The sequence below is a fragment of the Nuphar pumila genome, unplaced genomic scaffold (assembly GCF_984573655.1).
Source record: "Nuphar pumila unplaced genomic scaffold, dmNupPumi1.hap1.1 HAP1_SCAFFOLD_2467, whole genome shotgun sequence".
NCBI lineage: Eukaryota > Viridiplantae > Streptophyta > Magnoliopsida > Nymphaeales > Nymphaeaceae > Nuphar > Nuphar pumila.
In genome coordinates this window covers 1-15,217 of record NW_028323931.1, presented here as the reverse complement: position 1 = coordinate 15,217, position 15,217 = coordinate 1, and the positions used below count along the sequence as shown (strand labels likewise).

The following is a 15,217-nucleotide window of genomic DNA, read 5'->3' as shown; positions in this document are numbered from 1 at the left end:
ATTATCTCTGCCATGAGTTCATTTATTGGCTTGACAATCTACAATAGCTCAGTGCAAGTTCCATGCAGTTGTTTGTACGCCTTTGTGGTTGTCTGCATGGGTAGAAATCACTTTCTTGAGATTCCAGATGAACACAATAAAGGCTAGCTACATCTACCGGTATGGCACTCTCTCAGTCAGTGCCATGGTTATCTGTGGTCTAGAACTTAACGTTTATTATTTAAATGTCCTAGGATGTTGGCATGACTCAAAGGTAAAATTTTAATTCAAGTTGATCTCTAATTTCTCGTTGGTCTCAAAAGAAGATTGTTTATACAGCTATAATGTTAGTTTTTTTCATCATTCTTGAGACAGAGATTATTTTTCCATTAAAAAATGTTTTGATTGTAGTGGTCCCAAAGCACTGATTATGTATGGTAGTACAGTGCGCAAAATAAAAATTGCAGCAAACAATTTTTAATAAATTTTTCATATATGAACTTAAAAAAAAAAATTACCTATTGAATACTTTTTTTTGGGGAAAAGGTTTTAAATTAAAGAAAAAAATGTTTATTTCAATATTTCATTTTCATTTCATAAATTCTGTTATCACATTTCTTTTATTTTCAATTTATGTAAATTGACTGAAATTTCTAGCGCAAAATAAGAATTGCAGCAGCAATTTTATATTTAGGAACTTATTGATAAATCTTACGATTTTAGTATTTGGTGGGTCCTCCTTTGGCTTTGATAAAAGCTTCTAAATGTCTTGGCATTGATTCTACCAAATTATTTTAATCCTCTGGTGTTACTTTTGCCCATGCCGCTGTCACAGCTTCTTTGAGCTCTTCTTTTGTTCTGAGTGACCAACCTACAGTCTTTCTGTCTAAAATAGCCCATAAATACTCTATGGGGTTTAAGTCTGGACTCTGTGCAGGCCATTAAAGCACTTCCAAATTATTAACACTGAACAAATTTTTAGTTTCTTTGGCAGTGTGCTTTGGATCATATTTAAAACACAGTAAAGAAAGAAAAAAAATTTAGAAAAAATTTATGAACTTTGGGCTGCGATAAACAGCTTGTGAACCAATAATGGTATGATCATGAAATTTTTACAGCTTTTTAATAACAGATGATTGCACTCACCCTGCCAAAATGAAATAGTTTAACAAACTATTCATGATTTTGTAAGGAAACCAGTTTATTACCGAAGCATATTGCCCCCGCCAAATTTCACTGTGCCTTTCCTACAGCTCATTTTAAAAGTTTCTCCCTTCTTGCGTCATACTTTTTTAGCCACATCAGATGATTTAAGATTGAATTTAGACTGCATAAAATCTTTTTCCAGAATATTATACCCATGTTTCTGTACTTTTTTGCAAAGTCCAATCGGCCTCTCATATGCGTTTTGTCAAATAGGGCTTCTTACGTACATGCTATCCGTGGAAATCAGCTTCCCTGATCCTGTTATGTATTGTTTGGGGAGTGACCTTGATGCCGTGCTCATTTTCCACCTTTCCCGCTAAATTTCTTGCAGACTGGAATTGATCTTTTTTGATTTGTAATATGATATTACGATCAATGGAAGTAGTTGTCTTTTATTGCACCTTGTCCTTTCAAAGAAGCTGTAGTTCCAAATTTCTTGAATCTTTCCAGTATTCTAGATACTGTGCAGTTGGGAGTTCTCAATCTTGTGATATGTTTTACCTTGCTTTACTAGGTCCACAACTAAATTACGTTGGGCTACAGCTCAGTGCCTGCCTCCCTTTGCCATCTTTCAATAAGAGGAGAAAATTTAATTTTGTATATTTTTCCTATTTTCAAATAATTTGTAATGTGAAAGTTCATGAAACATTGAAGAAACTTTGAAAAGTTTTATTCAATTATTATTTTGCGATTATTTTGGGCAGCTATTACATTCAAACTGTTTTAAAACAATTATGCAATAATTAAAACTGACAACCTCACCTATTTTTTTTTTTGTGCTAAAGGAAACTGGATTTTCATTTCACCCAATTTTATCCCGTTATCTTTTATTTATATTACAATAAAAGTGATCCAAAAATAAAAGATTTAATAAAAATTGTTTCCTGCAATTTTTGTTTTGCGCGCTGTATGTATGTATGTATGCATGCATGCACGAATTACCTTTTGCTAACATGACACTGTCAACTGTAATTTGGTGTCGTAAGTTTGTCATTTTTCATTTGATATTTTGTCATTGGATATTTTAGGTCACTTTATTAAATTGTTTTACATTTTTTTCAGTCAACATTTGAGGAGTTCATTTCTTCCAATAAAATGCATTGTTTATTTTTATGTAAACTAAAATATTTAAAAATTATTTCTTGTTTTCACTTTAAAGTTTTTAAATTAATTTACACCATCCTAAATTTTTAAACTTCAAGCTTGTTTTTAGGTCATGTGCTGGATTACTATTTGGGAAAAGACTGAGGCTAATGACAAACAAATCTTCCTAAACTCTGCTGTTCTTGGTGACCCTGGTTACGGAATAAGGTACCATCATTACAGCAGATCAAAAGAACATTTAAATATAGAGCTTCTCAAAATGTTTTCTAACGGAAAAACCTGTCGAGGCACTAATATATAGAGTTGTTCGATTTTTGATTGTTCAACTTGGTGTTTGATCACATTATGCATTTGAATTTGCTGCCCAGTGGTAAACTTAAATCTTTTTAAATCGTGGTTTGTTGGGTTATTTTTTAAAGAAGCGTAAAAAACCCAATTGTTTTAGAGTGAAATTGACGCAGTTTTAGTTTCATACGACAGGCCCATGTTTTCATCGTTCAAAATTAAAGTTACCCATCGACTGATTCATTCAATAGGAAGACGTCCACAAGTTATATCGTTAAAAGGGAGGGAGCCGCCGGGACAAACTCGTTTTTGAAGACATCGCTTCTCGGCCTAATGGCTAAGATCAAGTGTAGTATCGCGGACGTGATTTTAACGGTATGGAAAATTTAATGAAAGTGTTTTGAAAATTTTGTATTTTGTATGTATTCACGAACTAGTGATAACAAGTTTAAACAAATATAATATCTCAAGAACTTTTTTCTGATAAATTTATTGACATTACTGTTTAAACTCGAAGTGTTTTCTCCCTCTTGGGAGTATAGCTGAGAAACTTTATTCATCTCTTTCGTCAACTGGCCTCTCAAAAGCCAGTTATAAGAGACTAATCTCAACAGTAGACTTTTACCCTGAGATTTTTTGTTTAGCAGATATATAGCCCCACTATATATCGAAGTTTTAATTTAAAAGCCGAATAATTTCGCAGAGTTTTCAAGATTTCTTTTGACAAAAATCTTGAGTAGCTACCTAGCTCTTTTAACATAAACACAAATATACTTTGAAAAAAATGTCCAAAAACAACAAAAATACCTCATCAAAGATTTTGATCGAGGATAAAATAAAGGAAAGTAAAGAAATATCGCATGACAATACAGAAAATCTAAAAATAGGAGGCCCAAATAGCACTCTTATTACTCAACCGCATGTTACGGACCGAAGCAATGATAATAATACGGACCGGAATGATGCGGAACACGTCCAACACGAAAACTCAGAACAAAAAATAAACTCTACGAAACTCTCCTTCGCAGAAGCTCTAAAAACACAGAAGACAAACACACTAAACAAATTACCAGCCCAACGAGTTACAGACAAAAAGGCGATAAAAGAAGAAATACACCAAAGAATCTTCCACACCACGACTTACACCCCGGATCAATCACCGACCGGCATAGAGAAGAAAGTACAAGAAATAATGACGACGATTCAAAAAGAGACTGGAACGGGGAGCATCACCTCCATACAATACAAAGGTAGGGGGGAATATGCGGTTGAAATGAAAACGAAGGAAATGGTACAACAAATTTCGCTCAGAGGACTGCATTTCCCGGGAGACTTACAGAAAGCGCTGACAAAACCGAGACGAAACCCAGTTCTACTCATAACGATAAAAACGGACGCCTCGACCTTAAACGAAGAAATAGCAGACGCACTTAGCCCTTACGGAAAAATAGTAAACATAAACTACGGGTACTACAATAACAATAGACAAATACGAGACGGAAGGAGACTGATACACATCATCCCAACTGTCGACCTAGACAAAATCCCCCCCACGACTCAAATTGACTACAGAATACACCAACTGTACTTCAGAGGGAAAACAATACAAACAAAACCACCACAACAAGAAGCTAAAGAACTGCTACAGGACCTAGAACTATCAGACACCGACCTCGACACAGACGAAACGTCACAAGACGAGGACGAACCAAAACAAATCGACAATCCCAGAGCGGAAACTAAAACACCCCGACTGAAGACTAAAAACAGCAAACCTGCAGCGAACACCACCACTGCCACGCGGGAAAAACCCATTAACCCAACCGAGAAAACAAAGCAACCATCTCAACTCCCAATCGCCATTAGCGCAAAACAAAAAGCAGACCTAAACACGACACTGAAACCACAAGCGCCAAATACCTCAGAAACATCACAAACGCAAAAGACAGTCTATGAAACTGAAATAATAACAAACTCGCTTACAGCGGACTTTCCCCTAGCAAACACACCCATGGACATGGATAACCCGACGATCGAAAACACTCAGAAACCGACAAAAAGGAAAAGCGAAACAACACCGACAAAAAGCGACAGACCGAATACAGAAAACCCAATCAAGACAAAAAGAAAAACGCATAGGACATGAGCAACTGAATTATACACAAACTAAAACGATTACAAATGACTACAAAAATTACTTCAATAAACACCGCAGGAATGAGAAATAGACAAAGACGAAAACAGATACTGAACAACATCTGGTGTCTGGACAGCGACATAACACTACTACAAGAAACACACATCTCCCCAGACCTCTATGACGAAACCAAAAACCTATGGCCGGGAGCTATTTTTTTCTCACCCGGGAAAGAAAATACAGACGGTACAGCAATATGCTTTAAAGACAAAGACGCAACACCAAAAAACGTTGTTACGGACGAAAACGGAAACTTCCAAACCCTAGACATTGATATAAACGGGAAAACACTGACAATAACAAACGTTTACGCCCCATCTGGGGGGAATATTAAAATACAAAAAAAGAGAGAAGCCCTTTGGGCAAAACTAACTAACATACTCAAAGACAGAAAGACCCCAGACAGTATCCACATCCTAGCCGGAGATTTCAATATGACAGAGGACAAACGCGACCGAACGTCGCAGACAAGCAACGCATATTCTTGCATTTCACATACAAACCTGACAAAACTGAAAGGACTCCTAAACATCGAAGACATATACAGAAAACAAAATCCGTCCAACCAACAATACACTCATATGAGCCAAAAAACCATGAGCAGGGCGAGAATCGACAGAATTTACACTAGCAAAGACATAGGACACAACATAACACAGGCCATAATGATCCCAACAACCATGACAGACCACTATAACGCGCCACAAATTACGCTCAACTTCAACACACAACCGAGAGGCAAAGGAATATGGATACTGAACAACAAAACACTGTTAGACGCGGAATATGTAACACTTATAACAGAAACACTCCACAAACAGAGGAACAAAAAAACCCACTATAACAACACCCCAGAGTGGTGGGAAAACACTAAACAAGAACTGAAACAAGTAACAATAACATACACACTAAACATGCAAAACAGGAGAAAATGAACGAAAAAAACCTAAGAAAAAGGCTGAAAAACACCCTTAACAAAGAAGAAAGACTAGGACGGGACAACAGTCGAAGCGAAACAATAAAAACACAACTGCAACAACTAGAGAAAAAAAGAGAAGAAGGAACGAGAGTGAGAGCAAAATAAAATGGAACGCGGAAGGGGAGAGAAATACCAAGATGTTCTGCTCTCTCGAAAAACAGCGACAATCAGACCAAACAATAAAGCAACTGAAACAAGAAAACGGAACCGTAACGGAAAAACCGGACGAAATACTCAAAACGATGAGAAAATTCTACAAAGAGCTATACAAAGCCGAAAAACTTGACGAACGAGACAAGAAGAAATTCTCAAACAAACGTACACACCAAAACTCACCGAAAAAATGAGAACCACATGCGATGAAGACTACCGAGCAGAAGAACTAACGGAAGCACTGACTCACATGAAAAACGACAAATCCCCAGGGACAGACGGTCTAACACCAGAGTTCTACAAAACCTTCTGGCACATTCTCGCAAAAGACTTCACCGAAATGACAAACGAAGTACTCAGAAGAAAAAGACTTACAAAAACACAGAGACAAGCACTGCTCATAAGCATATACAAAAAGGGAGACCGGACAGACCTATCAAACTGGAGACCCATCTCTCTACTAAACACAGACTACAAAATAATTACAAAGGCAATGACAAACAGAATCAAAGTCACCCTAAACCACACAATAAGCAAATACCAAACAGCTTGTGTACCGAACAGAAACATGCACATGAACCTCTTTTACACGAGAGACGTTATAAAAATAGCCAAAACGGAGAACCTTACAGAAACATGCATAGTATCCATAGACCAAATCAAAGCGTTCGACAGAGTCGACTGGAACTACCTGCACAGAACGGTAAAAAAATACAACTACGGAGACAAAATGGCGGACAACATCAAAACGCTATACACCGACATCGAAATAAACATCAAAGCAAACGGTCACATCGCGCGCCCCATCAGACCAACAAGGGGGGTAAGACAAGGATGCCCACTTTCGATGACTTTATACATCATGCAAGCGGACATACTCCTAAGGTACATAGAACAGAACAAAAACATTAAAGGCATAACGCTAAACAAAAACGAAACAAAAATTACAGCATATGCAGACGACACCCTTTTTTACATCAAAGGAAAAAGCTCACTGCTACAACTAAACACCACTCTCAAACACTTCGAACTAGCGACAGGAACGAAACTAAACAGAGACAAATGCCAAGGACTATGGATCGGAAAAGACCACCAGAAAACCACAGGACCGCTAAACTTCGTGTGGCGCGAACCGAAACTGAAAACACTAGGAATAACCTTTAACAAAGACGGACGAGACCAAATGCAAGACAACTGGACGCCCATCTTTCAAAAAATGACTGAGACAATCCACAAATGGAAAAGACATAACCTAAGCCTAAAAGGAAAAACAACGGTACTAAACACACTGGTTATGAGCAAACTCTGGCACACCGCGCAAGTCCTAAGACTACCGGACGAACATACACTAAAAGTCCTAAATAACACAATCTACGACTACATATGGAACAACGCAAAAACAAGAATCAACAAAAAACAACTCCAACAACCGAAAATAGAGGGAGGACTAGGACTGATAGACATAGAAACAAAAGCAAAGTCGCTGCAGGCGAGATGGGCCGCTAAAATACTGAGCAACTCTGAAACTGCACCATGGACGGATACGGCCAACTACTACCTAAACAAATACCGAGACGGGAGACAAGGAAAACACACCCTTCTAACGTACATTACGCAGACCGGCATGACAACCATCCCAAGAATGTACAGAAGCATGCTGAAAGCATGGAACGACCTGACCGAAAACAGACTAAAAAACGACAACAGCACAGAAGAAATTCTAAACCAACCACTATTCTACAACACAAACTTCAAAAACAAGCCGACAACAACAGAACCCATACCGCCACTACCAAACCGACCACAGAAACAAAAAAGAACGACATAACAATCATAGCGGACATATGCAAAGTTTTCGCCCCCGGAACCCTAACCGCCGAGCAACTGAACATAACAAACAAAACGCTAGAAACGATAATTAACAGAATACCAAAAAGATGGAAAAACACACTTGACAACACAACGCAAAAATATCCGCACCAGAATTACATCAAAAAAATAGAAATAAACAATAAACCTTTAGAACTGTCAAAACTAACAACCAAACAAATCTACAAGATCCTAACAGACAAAGAACAAAAACGGAACACAGATACGAAAGATGGACCGTGGGAAAAACAAATCAAAGACTGCAAATTGACAAACAAACCTGGGAGAAAAAATTCACCAAACTAAACAACAGAAACAAAAACAACAAAGCAACAGACATAATCTACAGATACATACACAGGAAACTCCCAACCCTAGACAGACTACACAAATGGAAAAGAAACATCTCACCCACCTGCCAACGGTGCAATACGGAAAACGAGACAGAAGAGCACTGGTTCTACAACTGCCCAAACACACAAACCGTATGCAAATACACAATAGAAATACTGAACAAAATCTACCCCGACAAGACGTTCGAGAACACCAAACGCTTCTTCCTCGTGGGGTTCGAAAAAGACAAATACGAAATAGGCGAAATATGCCTAGAGACATTTTACGACGCCATATACTACCAACGAAACGCCCTCACAATCAGCCAAACACAAATAAACTCACTAAAACACTTCAACCAACTTCTGACCAAAAGAATGTTCACAGAAAAAATGATAACGAAAAACGAAACCGAGAAACAAGAAATACAACAAGTTTTAAAAATATGTATGCAAAAAAACATCATACTGAAAGACACAATTGATAACACATACAACAACAAAAAACCTTAACTCAAAAATACGGGAAAAAAAAAACCAAATAAAAAAAATAAAAGTAAAAATTTATTAAAAAAAAAAAAAAAAAAAAAAAAAAAAATGTAAATATGTATATATAAATTATGCCATATTATTGTAAATAAATGTATATTAAAACCTGTAATGAGATAACCTACCTTCGATAGGTATTGTAACCTGTTTTCAAGAAGTAAAAATAAATATAAAAAAAAAAAAAAAAAAGATCAAGTGTAGTATCTGTCTTGATTTTTAGTCACCGAGACTGTTGGTTGTTGCGTATGGAAGGCGTGACAGAGCCGGTAAGTTTATCCTTGGATGAGATATCCGCTAACCTACTTGAAAAGATGAGAAAAGCCGCGGAAGGATTAGAAGAAGAGAAAGAGTCGAAGATGGAATATAGCGACGATGAAGAGAGCGACGAGGAGGTCGAGAAGACGAAGAAGACGGAGGAGGCAACACGTCAAGGTGATCCTGCCGTTAAAACACCGCTGAGCTACGCGAAAGCTACCTCAGCCCATACCGGTTCGGGGGATTTCGACCCCAACTCAAAAACACGCTGCTTTGCAATCTGCAGAGCCGCGTTGGCATGCTAGATATTCTCCTAGCTATAGAGAAAGAGAACCTCGACGAGGAATTGGAAGGCGTCCAACTCATCAGAGGAAACAGAGTGCTCGAGCTGGTCATGAAGACAGAGCGAGCGAAAAACAGCGTCCTCGAAAAGGGGCTGACGATCGGTGGCCAACACTGCCGATTCTTTAACTCAACACCGTCCAGACTTCCTAGCCGAAGAGTGACGGTCTCAATTCTGGGGCTACCCCTGGAAGCCAAAAACTTTATTGTTGGGCAAAAACTTCAAGAGATGGGTTTTGGCAAACATCTCTACACACGACCGGTGATGAAAAAGACACCGACGAAGGGAACCCCGTACTATTCGGGCATTTTAGTGGCTGTCATGGAGGACATCAAAGTCCCCGTACCCCACTTTATTACATTATTTGGCTATAGAGTGCGAGCGATCCACAACGGCCAACCTGCCAGAACACCAAGGCAGGAAGTTAGAACCGCTGAAGAAGCGGTTCCCCAACAAACGCCAGAGGAAGCCCTGGTATACGAATCGAAGGCAGCGGCGAAGAAACTGGCTGAAGAGGTGATCGAATACGAACTGAAAGAGGTCGTTACAGAAGTGACAAACGAGGAAAAGGAGAAGAAGCCAGTCCAACAACAAGATGTTGAGGTGGTCGTCGCGGAAGTCGAGGTTGCTGAAGGCGTCGATAGCACCGACGAAAAGATGACAGAAGAAAGTGAGACGGAGAAGGCCCTCTTTAAAACATTAAATAAAAAGAAGAGGAGGCAGATAAGGAAGGAGAGGGATGATCTTCGAAAGAAGCACATCACCGAAAGCCCTGACTCTGCAGAAAAGGCAGGGTGAGTATTTTTCTGTGTTTTTTTTATATATTTTTTTATATCGAAAACTTAAAATCCCCCGAAGAATAAGTGATTTTTGAGGGAAATCAAAAGAAAGTGCTAGAAAATCATGCGCCATTTTGAAGCTCTCGTTTAAGTTTTTTCAATCTAACCACGTTTTGAGCTACTCTTAATTTATCGCGCTTTTTTCTAACCAATCAAATCTCGAACAGATGTTTTAAAAGATAAAATCCAAAATCACACAGAAAGCTTTTCTTTTGTTTGAGAACAATGGATGTAAAAAATTCTCACGCTTAACGTCAATGGTCTAAATAACGCGGCCAAAAGACGAAACTTAATGATCTATTGCATAAGCAAAGACTGCGATTTTTATCTTTTACAAGAAACGCATTGCTGCGACGAAATCGTAGATAAATGGTCTAAAGAATGGCAAACGCTAACTCGAGGAAATTCCTTGTGGAACAACGGCAACCACAAGGAGCGTGGAGTCGCGATTTTGACAAAAAAAGACTTAAGAATAAACGAAATAAGCACAGACAAATGCGGGAGAATTCTTGCAGCCAACTTTTGTTTCAAAGAAACAACAGTCAGAATCATTAACATATACGGTCCAAACGAACCTCAACAAAAAGAAAATTTTTTAAATCCTTAGAAAACCATGCGCGTAGTTGCGAAACACTTATTCTATCGGAGATTTTAACATGGTTGAAACTCCCTCCCTCGATCGCCAAGGTGGTGATTTGTTTAACAGAAACAACACTCTAGGCCAAAACAACCTTAAAAATTTCACAGAAAAGTACGAAATCATCGATATCTACAGGGAGCTAAATCCCCTGAAGATAGGATTTACGTACGAAAGTCCAGACAAAGCTTTTCGAAGCAGAATAGATCGAGTATACGTCTCGTTAGCAGCGAAGGCGGAGAGCGCATGCGAAATTTATGACGCTCCTCTAAGCGACCACAAAGCGGTAATCTGCGAAATTAGATTTGAAAAAACTAACAAGAGAGGCCCAGGATATTGGCATTTAAACACCGATATCCTTAAGGACGAAATTTTTAAATTTGCGATCGAAGCGGAATTTGAACGCTCGAAAAATAACAAAACTTCCTACCAAAACAACAACCAATGGTGGGACATTTTTAAATATCAAGTTAAGGAAACGGCAACGGAATGCGCCAAAGAAACAAGCAGGCAAACCAAAGCTAAAAGCGTAGAAATAAAAGAATTAATAGCGAAAGAAAAAGAAAAAGAAAACAAAAATAAGGAAAAGATCAAAAACCTAGAAAAGCAGCTCCTAGAGCTCTCTAACAGGTCCGGAGTCTTTGTAAGGACGAAACAAACCATAGTGGAAGAGGGCGAAACACCCTCGAAAGCGCTGTTCCAAATGGAAAAAAATAACCAAAAAAAGAAAACCGTCAAAGAGGTTCGGGACGGCGACCGTCTCTACAAAGACACCAAAAACATACAAAAAACTGTTAGAAAGTTCTACAAAAATCTCTATAAAAAACAAAACATTAACGTAGAAGACGCGAGCGATTTTCTAGACAACATAAAAACACCATTAACAAACGAGGAAAACGGCTTTTTGAACATAAAACTAAGCAGCGAGGAACTCCTAAATGCGGCAAATTCGCTCGCAACAGGCAAGTCCCCGGGAATAGACGGCATCCCAGTAGAATTCTACCAACACTACTGGAGCCTAGTCGGAGAGGATTTCACGAAACTCGCAAACGAAAATCTCTTCGACAAAAATAACGACCTCCCCTGGTCGCAAAGAACTGCACTGATCAGTCTCCTGCCAAAAGCTGGAGATTTGACTCTGTTGCAGAACTGGCGCCCAATTTCCCTGTTGTGCGCTGACTACAAGATAATAACAAAAGCGCTGGCCCTTCGGCTCGCTAAAGTCTTAAACAAGATTCTCGAACCGTCACAGACCTGCTCTGTGCCGGAGAGAGACATATACTCAAATCTATTCTTGACGAGAGATCTGATCGATTATACGAACGAGAAAAACGTAGAAGGATACCTAATCGCGATAGACCAGGAAAAAGCCTTCGACAAAATCGACAGAGGCTTTCTTTTAAGATCCTAAAAAAACTAAACCTTGGAAAAAGCTTTGTTAGAGCAATCAAACAAACCATGAAAAACGCTCAGTCCCTTATTATCAACAACGGATACTTGAGCGCACCCTTTAAAATAGAGAGAGGGGTAAGACAGGGCGACCCGATATCTCTCATGCTTTACTGCAGCGCGGTCGAAACCCTGGCGCTAGATTTTAAAAACAACAAAAAAATCGACGGTATCCCTTTGCCGGGGACCAAAACGAACCTAAAAGTGATGCAATACGCCGACGATACCACCGTGGCGGCGCGTGACATCAACTCGCTAGAGGAAATTTTCAAAACTCTAGAGAAATTTGAAAGAGCGTCGGGCTCTAACATCAACAAAAACAAAACCAAGGGTTTAGCTCTAGGCAATTTTGACCACGCCGAATGCGACTCTCTCCTAAAACAACGGAGAAACAACAATGTCGTTGTAAACTGGGTCAACGACAGCGGCCTCAAAATACTAGGCATCACTTTTTTTACCGATCTCCGCCGTACGGCCGCCCAAAACTGGCAAAAGGCCTACGAGAGCTTTAAGGGAAAACTAAAAAACTTTAAATACAGAAACGTCTCCTTACGGTGCAAGAGCATTTACGTCAACACTCTTGCGCTGTCCAAAGTGTGGTTCGTCGCAAACGTATTTCCGATCGGTAAAGAAACCGAAAAACTCATCAAAAAAGAAATCTCCATCTACTTGTGGCAAAACAATTTTGCCGAACCCATAAAGAGAGACATTCTGAACCTGCCTGTAGAAAGAGGAGGCCTAGGTATCCTAAACGCGCATGATCAATGTCTGGCACTGCGAACAAAACACATGTTACAAATAAAAGAAAACCCAAAACCCCACGAGAAATATTTTCTACAAAAATACACGCTGGCCTTTTCGCTCACGAACTTGGCAAAAAACAAATACCCGCAGTGGATTTTTTTAACGGAAAACAACTATCCGAAAACTCTGAACGAGCCGCCTTTCTATTATAAGGATGTCACAGACCTGCTTCGGCAAAACCAAGCGATCTTTGACATCCAACACAAAACCTCTAAAAACATCTATCTGTATTTGGCGAGCCTCAAACAAAACACTAACATAGAAAAGTCTCAACGGAATTGGGACTGTCAGTTCCGAAAAACGCTGCCGTGGGAAAAGATCTGGCTACGGAGCTTTAACTCCTACGCGCAAGGCCCTAGCCAGAACACCCAGTGGAAAATATTTCACGAAATTCTCCCAACAAAACTTAAAATTCACAATTGGAAAAAAAACAGAGGACGAGGAGCGCCGAACTGCGCCCAATGCGGCCAAACGGAAAACACTTTACATCCCGTTCTTTTCTGCAAAACGGCTAGAACAGTGTGGAGACACTTTAAAGGTCTCTACGAAAAACTAATTACTCCTAAAACTTTTAACGCGGTCCATGCCATCTTTTTACAAACACAAGCGATCTCCCGAAATCGGATTTTAAGGCCAAACTAATAACAACAATAACAAACATTATTACAACAGAGCTCTGGAGAGGGAGAAACTTGAAAACAAAAGAAAACAAAAACATTACCTCCACGAAAATAATCGAAAACGTGAAGAGGGAAATGAAATACATATGGCAAATAAAATACAACAAACTCGCAAGAGAAACAACATCAAAAAGTTTCACAAACTGTTCTCCATAAACAACGCAGTAAGTGACCAAAACGAAGAAGCGCTCGTTTTTACTCTGTAAAATGTAACAAAAATGCAAATATTTAAGATTTGGCTATTCCTATAAAAGACAAAAACACCACCCTCCCTCTACGGACATGTCCCGAGTCATCCGGAGGTGACAATGGATGTGTTTTTATTTTATAACAGCATGGCGTAAAAACCCATGCTTATATTCGGTTTTTATACTTTAAATTTTAAAAGAAAAAAAAAAAAAAAAAAAAAAAAAAAAAACGATAAACCACGGGAATGTAAATACGACCAACATCTCGTACCACCACAAGTGCAAAATAAATTAAAATTCGTTTTTTAAATAATTTAAAGAAAGAAAAAAAAATAAAAAAATAAAAAAACCAATTGATAACAAACCTTTTATGCAAAATCAACCTCTCTTTTTAAGTCCATAAGGCCTTAATCTAAACTTTTCATTGAAATTTTCGTTTTTTGACAAAGATAAAAATAAAATAAAAAAAAATCATTCCATACGAATATATCCCTTGAGTGTCAAAGCCCATCGGATGTATGAATTTTTTTATAAGGGCGTGGCGTAATACCCACGTCTATATATTATAAAAAACGGTAAATGTTCAAACACACACGTTCGGAGTCACCCGGTGGTGGCAACGAACGTGAGGTTTGTATTATAGGGACATGGAGTAACTTCCATGCATTTATATTATAAACTGGCGGAATGTTTAATTGTAAAATACGAAAATGTAAAAATCTATTGTAAAAATATGAATTAAAAAAAAAAAAAAAAAAAAAAGTATCTGTTCTTATCAGTTTAATATCTGGTACGCCGGCATAGTCCGCTCATATATTAATCTGATTTTTGGCATTTGGTCAAGGGATCGTAGGTTTACCTCGCCCTGACCGCGGGTTGCCTCGGCGTTGCACTACTGCTGAGTGCGGCCCATTCAAAAAAAAAGAAAAAAAAAAAGGAAGGGACGATGCGGTGGCAATCGAAAACCCACAATTGCGGAGATTCGGGCACGCCCCGGGCTGCCCACTAAACGTGAAAGGCATACTTACCTGACGGGGAAGCAAACCTGATCATCATGGGGCTTCTTCCAGGGTGAGGCTCTTGCATTGCACTTCGCCTGGGCTGACCCCTGCGATTACCGCTAACGTCGGTAACTCGACCGTACAATTTCTGGTAGTGGGGGCCTGCGTTCGCGCTCGCCCCCTCCTCTAACAATGTAAAACAAAACCTCTTATCTCACCCCAAAGAGGATTACTCGACGCATGAACACTACCGTCGAAACGTTTTATAAGCAGTTGTAAGTTTTTGAGAAAATACAAATTGTAAGTTTGCTATTGAATTATCGAACATACAAACTTGTTTCCTGGTCAATGAACTTCATCTTACATAC

At 38.9% G+C, this 15,217-nt stretch overlaps 2 non-coding genes across 2 annotated transcripts; both read left to right on the top strand.

The window, feature by feature from the left end:
• Nucleotides 1–14,566: 14,566 nt before the first annotated feature.
• LOC149808678 (U2 spliceosomal RNA) lies at nucleotides 14,567–14,766 on the top strand. The gene has a single exon (XR_016430111.1). It is a non-coding gene; the product is annotated as a U2 spliceosomal RNA (small nuclear RNA).
• Nucleotides 14,767–14,868: 102 nt separating this feature from the next.
• Nucleotides 14,869–15,032, top strand: LOC149808677 (U1 spliceosomal RNA). The gene has a single exon (XR_016430110.1). It is a non-coding gene; the product is annotated as a U1 spliceosomal RNA (small nuclear RNA).
• Nucleotides 15,033–15,217: the final 185 nt, after the last annotated feature.